Raw genomic sequence first — 14,646 nt, 5'->3', positions numbered from 1 at the left:
CTTGGCTAAATTCTTCTCATAACCTGATTTTATCTTCCTTTCTATGCTTGTTACCTTTGTTGCCTGAGCCTTGTACTGTTCATGAGTTGCTGTCACTTTCTCTTTATATACTCTCCACAGCATTTGTTTTTTTCTGCAGATTAGCCCTCCTTACTCTAGATGTACAAATTAATACTGCTTCCTCTAGATGACCCTTAACTATATCCCATATACCACTAACATCCTTACCCTGCAGTGTTTTAAGCTATAACACAGATTTAAGCTTCTTCCTAAGCTTGTCATAATTATCTGCCTTATAGTTCCACATTCCCTTCTTGACAGAATATTCCTCATGTTGTATAATATCCCAAGAGTCAAGACTGTGTGGTCTTGACTTGGGAGATTGTACTTTCACTAATTGGAGGCAATGTGGCCTTGTCACCAGTTGTGTGATTTTCACCAATTGGAGGCAATGTTGTCCTTGGTTATGGATACGTCTTCTGATCCTGTTGACCTGGTCCCTTTAATCACATGCTTAAGTAATTATCTCTTACTGAAGGAGGTAAAAAAATATGGTTAGATGCAAAATCAGGTGTAAGATAAGGATGCCCACTAACTCCACTGTTATTCATCATCTGTATGGATCATGTTATGTAGAAAAGGATATTAAACTCTATATTAAAATTGGAGAACTTTGCTTTAGCTCTCTACTTCTTGGAGATGATATTATACTCCTAAATAAATCGTATGCAAGTCTCCAGGATTCTTTAAATTAATTGAATAACTGCAAAGAAATTGACATGAAAATTGGCAGTAAAAGATAAAAACTATGAAAATAAACAGGAACTTGGAAAACATTTGCAGTCTCAGTAATGAACATGTAGAACAAGTAAAATATTTCAGTAGATGAGATACAGTTTTAATGATGATGGTCTATTAAATATGGAAATCAGCAATACAATACAATAAGGGAAGGTTGTACTGTCGGAAACCATTCTAATAAATTTATGTGGAATATGAAAGAAATTAAACACTACACTTGCAATATACAAGATAGTGTTCAAACCATTTCTAACTTATGGATCCTTTAGTTGGGTTAAAAATAAGTTAAAAAAACAGTTGATCAGAGACCAGTGACATAGGATTTGTGAGAAGAATTAGAGGAATGAGCAGATGGCATCAGTGGCAGAATACAGTCAGCTCTCACTGTAGCAAACTCCAGTATAACAAACTACTGGGGAAGTCCTAACTAGACTACACTAGGTGCGGTACTATATTAAAACATTTACTAGAATACTGTTTGCTAATAGCATATCATTCCTACAGTCCGTACGAATTTTCTGTAGTAATATGAAATATTAGAAAGGAATGTGATATTGTTAAATTTCAAGAGTATGTGTGATACTCTTGAAATTTAACATGATGTGTGATGTAATGACATTCTTTTGAAATCTTTACATTATTTTGTTTGTTTAAGACATTTATTGTTAATTTAGTTAACTTAAATTGAAATAAAAGATGTGTACAACTGTCATTGATACAGGAGAAAAAGGAGGCTGCTGATGACGCTGACCAGGAGATAACTGAGATGGAGGAGGCAGATCTTGATGAGACTTTCTTTGTCAAAACAATATTCTGTTTTAGAAAGAATGTAGCAGCAACACCTGTAGTTTTACAATTGATAGATGACTGGCAAGGCCGTTAAGACTAACAGTACTTCAGGGTTAAAGTCGCCATTGGAAACATTTCTTTATTTAGCAGCAACAGGAAGAATCAGTAAGATGTACATACCTTCCTATACATTGTTGAAATTAAAATATCTGTAGACATTTTTCTGCTGATTACATGAAATAGACATCGTGTCTATTTGATAGCACAAGAAACTTCATCTTGAGTGTACTCTAATAAATGTATTCTGTTTGCCATTACTGAACTACTCATTGCGTATTATATCCAGCTGTTGTGATGTCACTCACAGAGTTGCAAATCATCTGTTCCTTTCTTACTATGTAGGATGCAAGGAATGGATATAGGAGAAAAGAAAGGGGGGGTTGTAAATGATTCCTTAAGCAATAAAGAAAATGAATATAAGGAATGAATGGTGGTTTTCTGTAGATCCCTTATTGAATTCATATTTTCTGAATATCCTAACTTTTTCCTAGGATATTCAGAATATGCACAAAATAGTCTAAGTTATGGATCCTTGAGGTGGGTTAAAAATAAGTTTAAAAACAGTTCATTAGCTTATTAACATAGCTTGTTGACATGCACAAAATTATCAACAGACTGACTACTTTGGTCCTTGAACTTCAAAATATACACTACTTTAGTACAATTCCTGAGTAATCTGAAATTGTGGAAGTGGTTGCTACAAGATAAACAGCAGCAGAAAATCTTCTTACACATAATTATACACACATGCATATAAACAAAACAACAATAAAAAAAGACAACTCAAACCTGTATCTCTATGTTTTACTGCAAGCATACTCAATTTTTTATTTAAAGCAGGTACCAAAACATTAATAACTTATTACATAGGCTTCAGCTAACCTGCAATGAAAAGAATACAACTATTTTGGAATGTTACTTGGGAAAATATGCTTGCTAGATGCTGCCAAAAATTTTGAGAGAATTTAGTGCTTTGTCCCAGTAGTGTTCCAATCACTGCAGCAAATAAGACTATCAAATAAGAATGCTCAGAATGCAGACATGTTAAGATGCTAGTCATGTTTTTTTTTTCTTCAACACATTGAAAATATAATTGCCAGTATGATTCGTGAAAATGTTTATGGAATCTGGAAAAATATCGGGCTTAATTAATCATCATAATTTTATAATCACAAAATTACTATTTTGTGATTATAAAATTATGTTTTTATAAAATTATAAAAATATGATCACAAAATCATAAATTTATAATCATGAAATCTGTCAGCGGTGCATCTTCCATCAAGGGAACATGTCTGCTAACCAGGACTAGTTTTTTTTCATTTATGCTTAGCTACTGGCTGTCATTCATATTAGTTTTTTTAATGGTGTTGATTCACTATGCCATAATTTGTAGCAGTGAGTTGAGGCTATCTGATATGAAGTGTAGGAAAACAAGATGAAATGTACGTTTGCGTGGTGCTGTAGACCTGGTGTTCAGTTGCTGAGGATGATGAAATTCATTGCTAAATAACTAAATGGTTACTAAACAAATACCTAAATTATCTGAACTTTGTGATTGGGTAGCAGAGAAAACTCATAAAAATGAAAGAGAATTTATTGAACTGGTATGATACAACTTTTTGAAGCATCATATTAAAAAAGGAACTTGAGATCAAGGAGTGTTAGATTTGATTAGTGTATTAGAAGGAGTCTCACTTATATATTTGGAAAGACCTATTTAGTTGTTTGCTGATGATGCAAAGATAGGCAGCCAATCAGGAATGCTACTGATATTCAGCACTTAAATAATAATAATTATTATTATTATTTGTGACACCTCCAAAGAGTCCGAAGACTCATTGTGGGAGGACACTTACTGTACAACTCTTCGTCTCCACTACTACACAGAACCTATACTACCAATCACCTACATCAACGCCATCTACTGCCCACAACCATCATCACCACCGCTAGAAATTTTTGTCTGTAAATTGCGTATGTTCTGAAGGGCCGATTTGTCTGTATGCAGCATGAAAAAACCCGAGTTTCCAGGAGAAAAAACCCTGCTACCACCTATTCCAGCCTATTCAAATAATGATTTGAATGCATGAACAAAGGATAAGGGCTGTCAATTCTATGTTAGAATGCAAAGTTATGCACTTTGGTCTGATGAGATTTCCAGCTGCATGCTCTATTGATGGGATTGTTCTTGAAGAAACCGATGAGGCTAAGGATCTATCTTGGAGTTATGGTAGATGGGAATTTAAAGTTCAAAAATCACATGGGAAAAATTGCAAATACAATTCAGAGGATAATTGTGATGCTGAAGCAAACATTGACATGTAAATTTTGATAATTAATATTTGATCCTTTTTTTTATAATTTATAATTTTATAATTTTTCACGTAATTGGGTTCTGCTTAAACATAATGAATTTATTAAGTTTTTCCAAATGTCTTTTAATATTATTCCTTGGTTTAAAGAAGCTGCAGTGGTACTCCGGACAGGAGATAACCTCAATAGAAACCAAGGCATAATATTAAAAGACATTTGGAAAAACTTAATAAATTCATTATGTTTAGCTGAACTCAATTAAGCGAAAAATTATAAAATGCGGTTTTAATAACAATGACTAAGTCTCCACGCTTTATGCTTTTGATGTCACGCATGCTCTTTAATTTGTTTAACTAATTTTTAGGTCATTACTGCATTCTTTTGTTTTAGCATTTAATGTTAGTATAACCTTTCTCATCTTGAAAAAACCAGACGGACCCTTTCGAATGGTGAAACTTGTCGACGATTATGTATATATGTTTATCAAAATCATGGTCCAATAAATCCAATATAATGTATAATTTATTGGCATGTAAAGATAAGGAAGGCATTTTGTCTCTTTACAAGCCCTTGATACACCATACCTGGACTATGCACAGATTTAGTCTCCTTAGTTCTGAGGAGAAGATGTGGAAAGGGTGCAAAGAAGAGTTACAAAGATGATATTGGGATTATGGAATGTATATTATGAGGACAGACTGAGAGTATGTGGACTGCCAACATTTGTAAACGGGAGAAAGAGCGGGAGTGGGGGGGGGAGTGGAATTTGATATGATAGTGGTCTATACTCTTTTGAAAGAGTGTTATGGGATATTGGTTGATGAAATTTTTTATTATATAGAAGGTGGGTAGAGGACAAGGGGTATCCATGGAAGTTTGTGTGCAGTTAAGGGAGGTGAGAGTTAGATTTTTCTTTCACAAAGAGCAGTGAGTGAAACAGAGTGCCTGTAGAAATTGTGCATGCATCTAGTATGAATTTAAGAAACAGCATGACAGCTGGTACGGGGGAATGTATGTTCCCCCGCTCAATAAGTCTTTGACTTCCTGGAGCTCTCTGCTAATAATAATAATATGGTACTATGAGTTATACCATTAAAAACTAATTATAGTGTACAAAACCATGTTGTGAATGATAACTGTTCACAGTGAGTTTAAAAAAAAAAAACAGCTCTTGGTTCAGTTACTGTGATGAATTCGCTATACAAGAATACCATTGCAAAACACAATTTCAGACAGTTATAACTTTCTGAAATTTTCTTACTGTTTTATTTCATTCCAAAATGGGAGAAACATTTGCCAGAATAATTGATTGTGTGCTGATCTTCCAAGAAAGGACTGGTTATCTGAAATTCAGTAGAGAGTATTGATTGACTGTACTAATCAATATGCTTTGTCAAAATACAATTGATCCTCACTATAGCAAACTTGTAGGGATCACAAGAATAATTTATTATAGTGGATAATTTGCTGTAGAATTTCTTTTAGAATAGCATATGAGAGCACCTGTGAGATCCTTTTTTTTTAGTAGTTTGTTATAGTATTGTCTGCTATAGTGATGGTTGAATGTATGATTGTGAATGTAAAAATTCTTCATTCAAGCCAACACCAAAATTTGAAACATTTGCTCATACCAGAAAAATTCTCCCTGGCCAACTAAATTAATGAAAACAAAATTATTTACTACTATGACATATCAGCATGCATGCATGCTCTCTCTCTCTCTCTCTCTCTCTCTCTCTCTCTCTCTCTCTCTCTCTCTCTCTCTCTCTCTCTCTCTCTCTCTCTCTCTCTCTCCACACACACACACACACACACACACACACACACACACACACACAATGTCTTCTGTTTATTCAGTCTCTGCCAGTTGGAACAAGATTTTTTTTCCCATTCAAATACTTACTATAAATAGGAGGATGTATTTTTCTACTTTGGAAAAATATAAAAATGATGCTTAACAGACAACTTTTTTGGACTATTTTATTATGATATACATACAATTAAATAATAATGATAAACATTTTTATTAATACTATTAAGTACAGAAAGTAACATAATGCATAGACTTACTTTGTTATAGGAATATTTTTGAGTATAAATCCCATTCCCTAAGGATATCTGCAGGAGACAACAAATCTAGTCGAATTTTTCAGTTTCTGGTGAATGGATATCCTCCACAGAATCAGGATCATTAACTTCACCTTCAGTTTCTAATTCAGTGAGGGATGGAATGGCAAATTATCTGAATGTGACTCAAGATCACTGCTTAGGATACATTTTCTGAACATGCAGTGCAGTGCAGAACTGGATGAGTTCTTGAAGAAGATGACAGTTTTTTTGAGTTTGTGATGTTCTCTAGTTAATGGAGGATATTTTGATAGGAAACAGCATATCCCAACATTTTCCTCCTGACCATACAACTCCTGTTGATATTAGGATCATCTTTTCAAAGATCATAAAGCAGATTCAAAAACTGGAAAAACTTCCTTCAGGCATTTCACTTTAAGTTGGTGGCTTTTTGGAAGCTGTTATTGCTTCTTTCATGGTGATTTCCAACTCTTCATTGCTCATTTTGGCTTTGAGATTCAAGAAAATGTTCAATTTCATCTGGCATCTAAACCAGCTTTTGAGGTCATCCTGGTGCCATACTTAATAACTATGGCAGTCTTATTATGGACATTGAAACCTTCAGATTCATGGCAAAATTGAGAGTGCAATTTCTTTCATGCATTGCCATGGTATTTCATTTCATTTCATGCAGTCTTGATTAGTTAAATAGCATTGTTAATAGTGAATTTAAAGATGCAATTGAATTTAATTATCAAAATTTGATAGTCAAAATTCCATCACAGAAAACACTTAAATTCTCTCCGGCTGACAATTTCAGCCATTAAATAATGCAGCTATTGAACTTGCATTAACATATGCCATTGATAATACCCAGTTTTCAGAGGCATAGGTTAACACTGGTCTTACAAGTACTTTGTACATCATTATCTTTGTTTTTCTTGAGATCAGATGTGACTTGAGATGTTTTCCTAAGTCCACAAAAGCATCTATCTGCAGAAAGAATATGTCTCTGAATCTCAGTACTGATATAATTTTTACAATTAACTTCTGATCCCAAGTATATAAAACTATGTACTATTTCAGATTTATAGGAACCAATTTCAATTTGAGAAGGATTATTATCACAAATCTTTCTAGTTGCTGTCATTGTTTTTTCTTGGTTAATTTGCAAATTCATCTTCTTTGCTGCCTTTTCTAAACTGATGAAAGTTTCTTCCATTGCTTTTTTGTGTCCTTCCTATAATATTGATATCATTTGCATATGCCATAATTTGTACTGACTTGTAGAAAATAGTTTCCTTTGTATTAAGCATCTCTGAAAACCTTTCCAAGTGCTATGTTTAACAGTAAGTAAGCTAAGGTATCCCCTTGTTGAACACCATTTTTTATATATAGATTGGAGCAGACAGCATGTTCTGAATTTTGATCTGACAATGCGTATTTCTCATTGTAGCTTTAACTAAAACAATAAGTTTTTCGAGGAATCTGTAGTTCCTCCATTGCAATAAACAAGTTAGATCTATCTATCTATGTTACCATATGCAGCTCTAAAATCTATGAAAAGGTGGTGCATTTCAATTCCAAATTCATTACATCTTTCAAATAATTGGCATATATTAAAATCTGATAATTTGTAGATCTTCCTTGACAGAATCCACACTGATAATCACCAATAACATTCTCTACATAGGGATAAAGTCTCTTAAATAGAATGTTAGAGAAAATTTTATAAGTTGTACATAGTAAATTAATTCCTCTTTAGTTAAAACATATCATTACATCACCTTTCTTATGAGTGGGGGGCATATGATGCTCAGATTCCATTTGTCTGGAATTGTTTCATTAATCCAGATTTTGTTGATAAGTTGACACAGCTGCTTGAAGTATTCTGTAGCTGCACTTTTAATTAATTCTGCTTGTCCTATCCATTCCTGGGGTATTATTGTTCTTAAGCCACTACTCGGGGAATGCAACTAAATACATTATCCTAAATTCCACTTTCGAATTTTCAGTTGCAGAAAATATGGTAACACTTATTTATAATGCAGTCACTGGGTGCAAAAAATAAAAAATTTATGTGAAGCAAATTTTCAAAAGAAAATAAAGATTTATATAACTTAATCAGAATTGCATTTGAGATTTTTTGTATCATTAATACAGTTCACAAATAATTTTACAAATAAAATAAATTTAACCAAAGCCATTCAAATTAGCATGCTTATACTATTAAAACATAAAAATGCACCTGCCAACAGTGTCAAGTCTTGCCTCATTCAGTAAATCTTTAGGAATTATTAAACTTGCATTCAGAAGACCCAAGTGATAATGACCTTGTTAATTTCAGTGAACAACTTTCGTATGGGTCTTGCACTTGGTCAAGTTCCTAAGGAGTGGAAGGAGAGCAAGATTGTGCCACTTCAAAAAGGAGGTGATCGAACTCAAGCATTAAACTATAGGCTTATCTGTGTGTCAGGTGTTGTGGTTAAGTTGTTGGAGAAGCTTGTGAGAACTGGGATCCAGAGTTGGGTTGATAACAATGGTATTATCTTTGATGGACAGCAAGGATTTGCTAAAGGGAGGTCATGTTTTAGTAATCTACTTACTTATTACAATAAAGTGACTGCTTCCTTGGACAGAGGAAAAGGATACAATACACAGCAATATACTTGGATTTTGCAAAGGCTTTTGATAGATTACTGCATGATAAGTTGACAGTCAAACTAGAGCAGATGGGGTTGGATATTCGATTAATGCATTGGATCGGAGACTGGCTATCTGATAGGTATCAACAAGTTGTGTATGGGGGAGCGATATCCAGGAAAAGGAAAGTCACTAGTGGAGTGCCTCAGGGGTCTGTTTTAGGTCCATTACTGTTTAACTTGTATATTAATGATATAGGTGAAGATTTGGATGGAAATATTCAGTTGTTTGCAGATGATGCAAAGTTGGGACGAACCATGAAGTGTAGTGAAGATGTTGTGGCCTTACAGGAGGACTTGAATAGATTGAGTGATTGGGCACGGAAATGGGGATGTGAGGTCAATGTTGCAAAATGTAAGGTTTTAAAATTTGGAAAACAAAGATGGGATGCAGAATTTATGCTTGATGAGAATATATTGTTGGAGGTAGAGGAAATAAGAGATCTGGGGGTGATAAGGATCTAAAATTTTGGGGACACATCGCCAAAATTGTGAAGACAACACAAAGGCTTCTGGGAATGATGCGGAGGACACTAGCGGGTAGAAGTAGGGAGATTCTTGTTCCGTTGTATAAGGCTTTGATTAGGCCACACATGGACTATTGTGACCAGATTTGGTCACCGGGTTTTCAGAAGGATGAAGAGATGTTGGAAAGGGTCCAAAGTAGACTGACTAAGGTAGTTTCTGACCTCTGGAATGTTGAGTATGAGGAAAGATTGAGAAGATGTAATTTGCAGAGTCTGGTGGACAGGAGGAAGAGGGGAGATATGATAGAGACATATAAGTTGGTAAGGGGTTGTTATAGGATCAATGCTGGAGAAGTTTTACAGAGAATAGTGGAAGATCAGAGGAGAACCAGAAGTCATCCCTGGAAACTGTATAAAGAGGGTGTGAGTAGGGGAGTGAGAGGCAGGTTTTTTTCGTGTAGAGTTGTGAATGATTGGAATGCCTTGCCTGAGAATGTGGTGTCTGCAAAGAGTTTGAATGTGTTTAAAACATGGTATGATGAGCTGTGTGTGTGATAAAATGACCTTCCAGATGAGTCTTTGACTCCATGAGGTCTTGGGGTGGTAATAATAATAATATGATGAACAAGACGATTGCAGTGGAGAAGAAAATGCAGCAATGAGTACATAATTTTAAAAGAAAACTTTTAAACAGCAACTTTTGGATATTGATCTTAATCCTGATTGCAGTATGCAAATCCAGACAAAGCTATGAGCTGCAATGGCTACTAAAGTAACCTTCTTCAAAGAATTCTAATAATTTTCTTTTAAAAACATTTTATAATCCTTTATAGTTATATTAGCAGTAAAAATGATAAAAACTAATTTATTTTCATAAAAATTAATAAAAATTTTGAAAGCACATGGATGAGTTATTTTATTTTATTTTTTATTTGCTTAATATATTCGGTTAACATGTTTCACTTAGCACGCTGTTTTCACAGGATACATTAACCATGTAAAAGTTAATGTATCCTGTGAAAAATAATGTCCTGTATTTATCATATTGAGTTGGGGTGGGTATAATTTTCAGCTTTGAATTTTTGAACATTGCCTTTGTAGGAAATGCCATTTTTGTCTCAGTTCAAATAACATTGTAATCTTTTATGTTTCTTGTTGTCTGATTTCTCCTGTTTGGCCTACGAAGCTAAATACTGAAATTATACTCTACAAGTAGAGTATAATTTTTGTACACTCGTTTTTAAAGGTGATTTGTGGAAGTTTTGGATCTCGGTAAGGATACAGTCTGGCACAGAAGGCTAAAAGCAACTTTGATTAAGTTGCTCTTAGTCTCAAAAGCATCTGGCTATGCAGGTAAGGAAGCAACCCATACATAAACAATTCATAAGATTTCATTGCAGAAACCAAGATATGATTTTGGACATCACAGATGTAATCAAAAGTATAGACAAGGTTGTTTTTTCACAGATATCCCCAGGGCTGACACTATGAATCTACTTTTAGGATTTTCCTTTAGATAAAGTCCATTTATGCAAATATTACTTTAACTACATGTTATTCTGATTCCAAAACCAAATATTTGAACAGAAAACATGGTATAGATATAAGCTCCTCACTTGGAGTATGTTGAACAGTAGAAACTCATTTGCCCTTACACCAGTAAAATCCTATCCCCCAACTTAAATAGAAGCTATTTACAGAAAAAAAAAAATGTTTGTAACAGCATCATAATGTGGTACATCTGAAGATCCACTCGCATTCACAGATTGTCTCAACAGTCTAGTTTACATGACAATTAACCAGATTTCTATCATATTTAAATGTTTTTTGTGATAGTTTGTAATCTGAGTACATTCACTTATGTAGTTTACAAGAAAAAAAAGACACATATGGGAAGGTACTTACATGCCACATCACATTATCACCTTTCCCAAAAATGAAGCATCATCAGAATTCAGAAACTTTCCAGTATCATCTAAAGTTATGGATAAAAGTAAAATCAAGAATTCAAACACATTACAAACATTCTACGATGAAACATTGGTTATGATCCAGCACCTGGGTTGAAGTTGTTAAAGGAATTATGTTCCTATCAAAGATTGGAATTTAATTGAATTGAACTCAAAATTTCTCTGTCCTTAACACAGGATTGTAATCCTACACAGATCAACTAAACTACTACATCCATCCTCCCTCAAAAATCTAGGAGTGTACAAAATATACTAAATGAGTGTACAATTTCTTCTGACTAGCTTGGTCTGGCTAGGTTAGAAGAAATTAGATAAAAGGAACACATACAGTGTCAATTTGAACAGGATATGTATTTTTTTTTTTTTTTTAATTAATGAGTATTATTAGAAGAGTACTAACCTTGTTGGCCAAGTATCTCCTTTCCAGCCAATGCCTGTAGGTTCGAATTCTATTATGGACATAGATTCTTGCAATTGCTTCATTCACTCACACACACACACTCATACATACAAATATACTCTCCCAAGGATTGCTGTGAGAGAAGTAGATCCAACCCTCCCACATATGGGAAAGGCCTTCACCCTGCATTAGTGATTACAGGCTGAATATCATTATAAATAATTAGAATAGTATTAGTAAAAAAGAGAACAAGTCTGTATTAACTTCCATACCACAGGAAGAAATGAAAGTTTTTTTTAGGATTAGTTGAGACAAATGTTATACATTTTGTACAAATAGTTTGAAAATTCGAATCATGAAATTCAGAAATGATGTTTGTTCTTACATGATGCAATAAGAACACTCATGATTCTCAACAGTGAGGGTGGCACTTGATGTAGCACATATGTTTTGCTTAATTTATTATTATTTATTGAATAGGAGAATTGTAGGGAGCAGTCTATTTTTCTTTTTTAACTTGGGTTGGTTGTTTTGAATTACAATTGAAGCAACTAAGGCTATGAAGCTAGTGTATTATGCTGATAATGGCATGTGGTTTTCTGGCCAGGAGAAAATCTTGCCACTTCCATAATACTAGCTAACTTGTGTTCAGGCTTTTTAATTTAAGTTACTTATATTTGTAAATGGTAATGTATATAAGTTGCCAGCCATCTGAGTGGTAATATACAGGTGTCCACATTGGACTTCCCTAGTTTCAACGTGTTACTACTACCTAAGTGTATGGACCATGGTGTCAAAGTTGTACAAATGAGAGGGAACACTCGCCAAGTTTTTGTAAAAAAAAAAATCGGTGCACTTCCATGTGTGCTCCTTTAGTAACATGCACAATGTCAAGTCAATTTCTATCTCCGAACAGATTCTCTGAAGCATGTCGGGGGGGATGAAGGACGCAGCAGCAGAAATGCAATGTTTTAGGTTCTCTAGGCTGTTCACTTTAGTTGTATAGACTGCATCCTTCATATATCTTCACAAGAAAAAGTCAAGTGGGGTAAGATCTAGCAATTGTGGTGGCCAGGGAATCTGTCCACGTCTGATCCACCTCTGAGGGAAGACCCTGTCAAGAGTTGCACTGACCTCCAAATGTCAGTGTGGTGTGGCACCTTCCTGTTGAAAGAGGATGTGTGATTGCAAGTCTTCAATTTGTGGATAGATGAAATTTTCCGGCATGTCAAGGTAAATCCTTCCATTGATATTGCTTTCCACAAAAAAAAAAAAAAAAAAAGGCCAGTGATAGCGTTTCACATTACACCACACCAGATGTTTGCCTTGGGACTGTCATGCACATGTTCCATGACACAGTGAGGATTTTCACTCCCCCATATCCTGACATTGTGTGTTCACTTTTCTGCTGGCATGAAAAGTGACTTTGTCTGAAAAGTAAATCTAAGAAAGAAAATCTGGATTCTCGTCAACACATTCCAGAATTTCAGCTGCGAACATTGGCTGCAGGAAAAAATGGATGAAACTTGTAGTCTCTGGAACGTTTGAACACCCCAAACCTTACATATTTCTGCATTTTGCTTTTTTACCGTTCATTGAAATTAGGGAGTTCTACATGGACACCCTGTATATCTGCTCTGGGGTTCAAATCTAACTATAGGCATAGGTGTTTGTGAATGTCATTAGATTGATGCATCATTGCAAGGTGTGTCTAAAGTGACTGGGAAACATATTTCCATGTTTGCTCTCTAGAGCATAGTTTCCTGAATTATCTTAATCCTTATAGTGCCCATGTTATAAGTTTACAATCTACTTAGGTAGAATTAAAAAAAAAAAATTCCGAAGAACTAATATACTGCCATAATTCATGGAATGTACATTTCTGTCATGTACAAATGTTTTCTGTCATATGGCAACATTAGAGAATGGTACATTTTGTACCGTTCTCTCTCCTCCTCCTTCCCCTCTCCCCCTCTTCAACCCATCCTTGATTTTGTAATTGCTGTTGAACAATTTTTTTCACATGGAAAATAACAGAATTTTAATTTATCTGAATTCTTGTTATAATTTCAACTGCAGCAGTTTGGAGTTTTCATACATGTATTCATGTCTGAAATTCTTTACATATGAATCTAAATTACTTGGTGCATCCTTGCTTATATTTAGAATATTGCATGGTAGTTTCATCATTTCTAACCCTTCATCCATTTCTTCCTGAAGTTATTGCAAATTAAAAAAAAAATTAGCTAATGCCTTTTTATTCTCGTATATATAGGGAGTAGGCGGGGGTCGTTTTTAGCTCTATCTAACCTTTGGAGACTGAGTGGGCAGTTCAATCTCCACTGGTACCCAATCAGAGATAGCTGGCCAAAGGCTATCGCTAATTAAGTGGCACGCAGTGAAGAGTGACGGCTCAACAAGTGCCACCATCTCGTGGTCCCTAACCCTAACACTCGTATTTAATGTCTGAAATAATGGGTTCCACAGTCGATTTTCTTGAGTTTACGGGACGAAAAACCTGAGTTTCTGGGAGAAAAAACCCGCTTGCCCGTGCCAGAGATCGACTAACTCGGGAACCGGTCGAAAAAAGGCTTAGAAAAATTTCCTCTAGTCGCCGACTAGACTCAAAATCAAATCTTTCTTCGTGCGGCCAAGCGCCGTGGTGTGCAAATGCTACATCCACTGAGCTACACAGACTCCCTCATTGCAAATTAAATTACATTTAATTTGCAGTGACAGTAACAAGCACTGTAGGTTATCATTAGATTATGTTAAGCAACCATATTTTCTCATGTGTGTGCGATTGATTGACATTTTTATTTTTCTGCTTCCTCTGACTTTGCTAGCTGTGCAACTCTTGCGTTACTCTGAAGCGGTATAATGTATCATTGGGTAAATCACTTTTATGTTTTTTTTTTAACACATCACAGTTGTGGCTTTGATCATTCTACCTTCAGCTGTGGAATTCATTAAGTTAATAAGAATGATCAGTTCATTATTATCTGCTGTATATTATTTATAAATTGTTTTCAGAATCCTTACTTTTAATTATCAATAAGAGAAGTAATAATTTA

The 14,646-nt window shown here is 34.7% G+C and overlaps 1 protein-coding gene across 1 annotated transcript in view; it reads left to right on the top strand.

Annotated features, from left to right (window-relative positions):
* Positions 1 to 1,907, top strand: part of LOC150094884 (uncharacterized) — a 94,553-nt gene extending 92,646 nt beyond the window's left edge. The window contains exon 5 of the transcript XR_016550153.1: positions 1,523 to 1,907. The gene's annotated coding sequence lies outside the window, so the exon portion shown is untranslated. The remainder of the gene's footprint in view (positions 1 to 1,522) is intronic.
* Positions 1,908 to 14,646: the final 12,739 nt, after the last annotated feature.

The sequence above is a fragment of the Typopeltis vanoorti genome, chromosome 21, assembly GCF_054136105.1.
Source record: "Typopeltis vanoorti isolate ZY-2024b chromosome 21, IOZ_Tvanoo_1.0, whole genome shotgun sequence".
Classification (NCBI taxonomy): Eukaryota; Metazoa; Arthropoda; class Arachnida; order Uropygi; family Thelyphonidae; genus Typopeltis; species Typopeltis vanoorti.
This window is presented reverse-complemented; position numbering and strand designations above follow the sequence as displayed.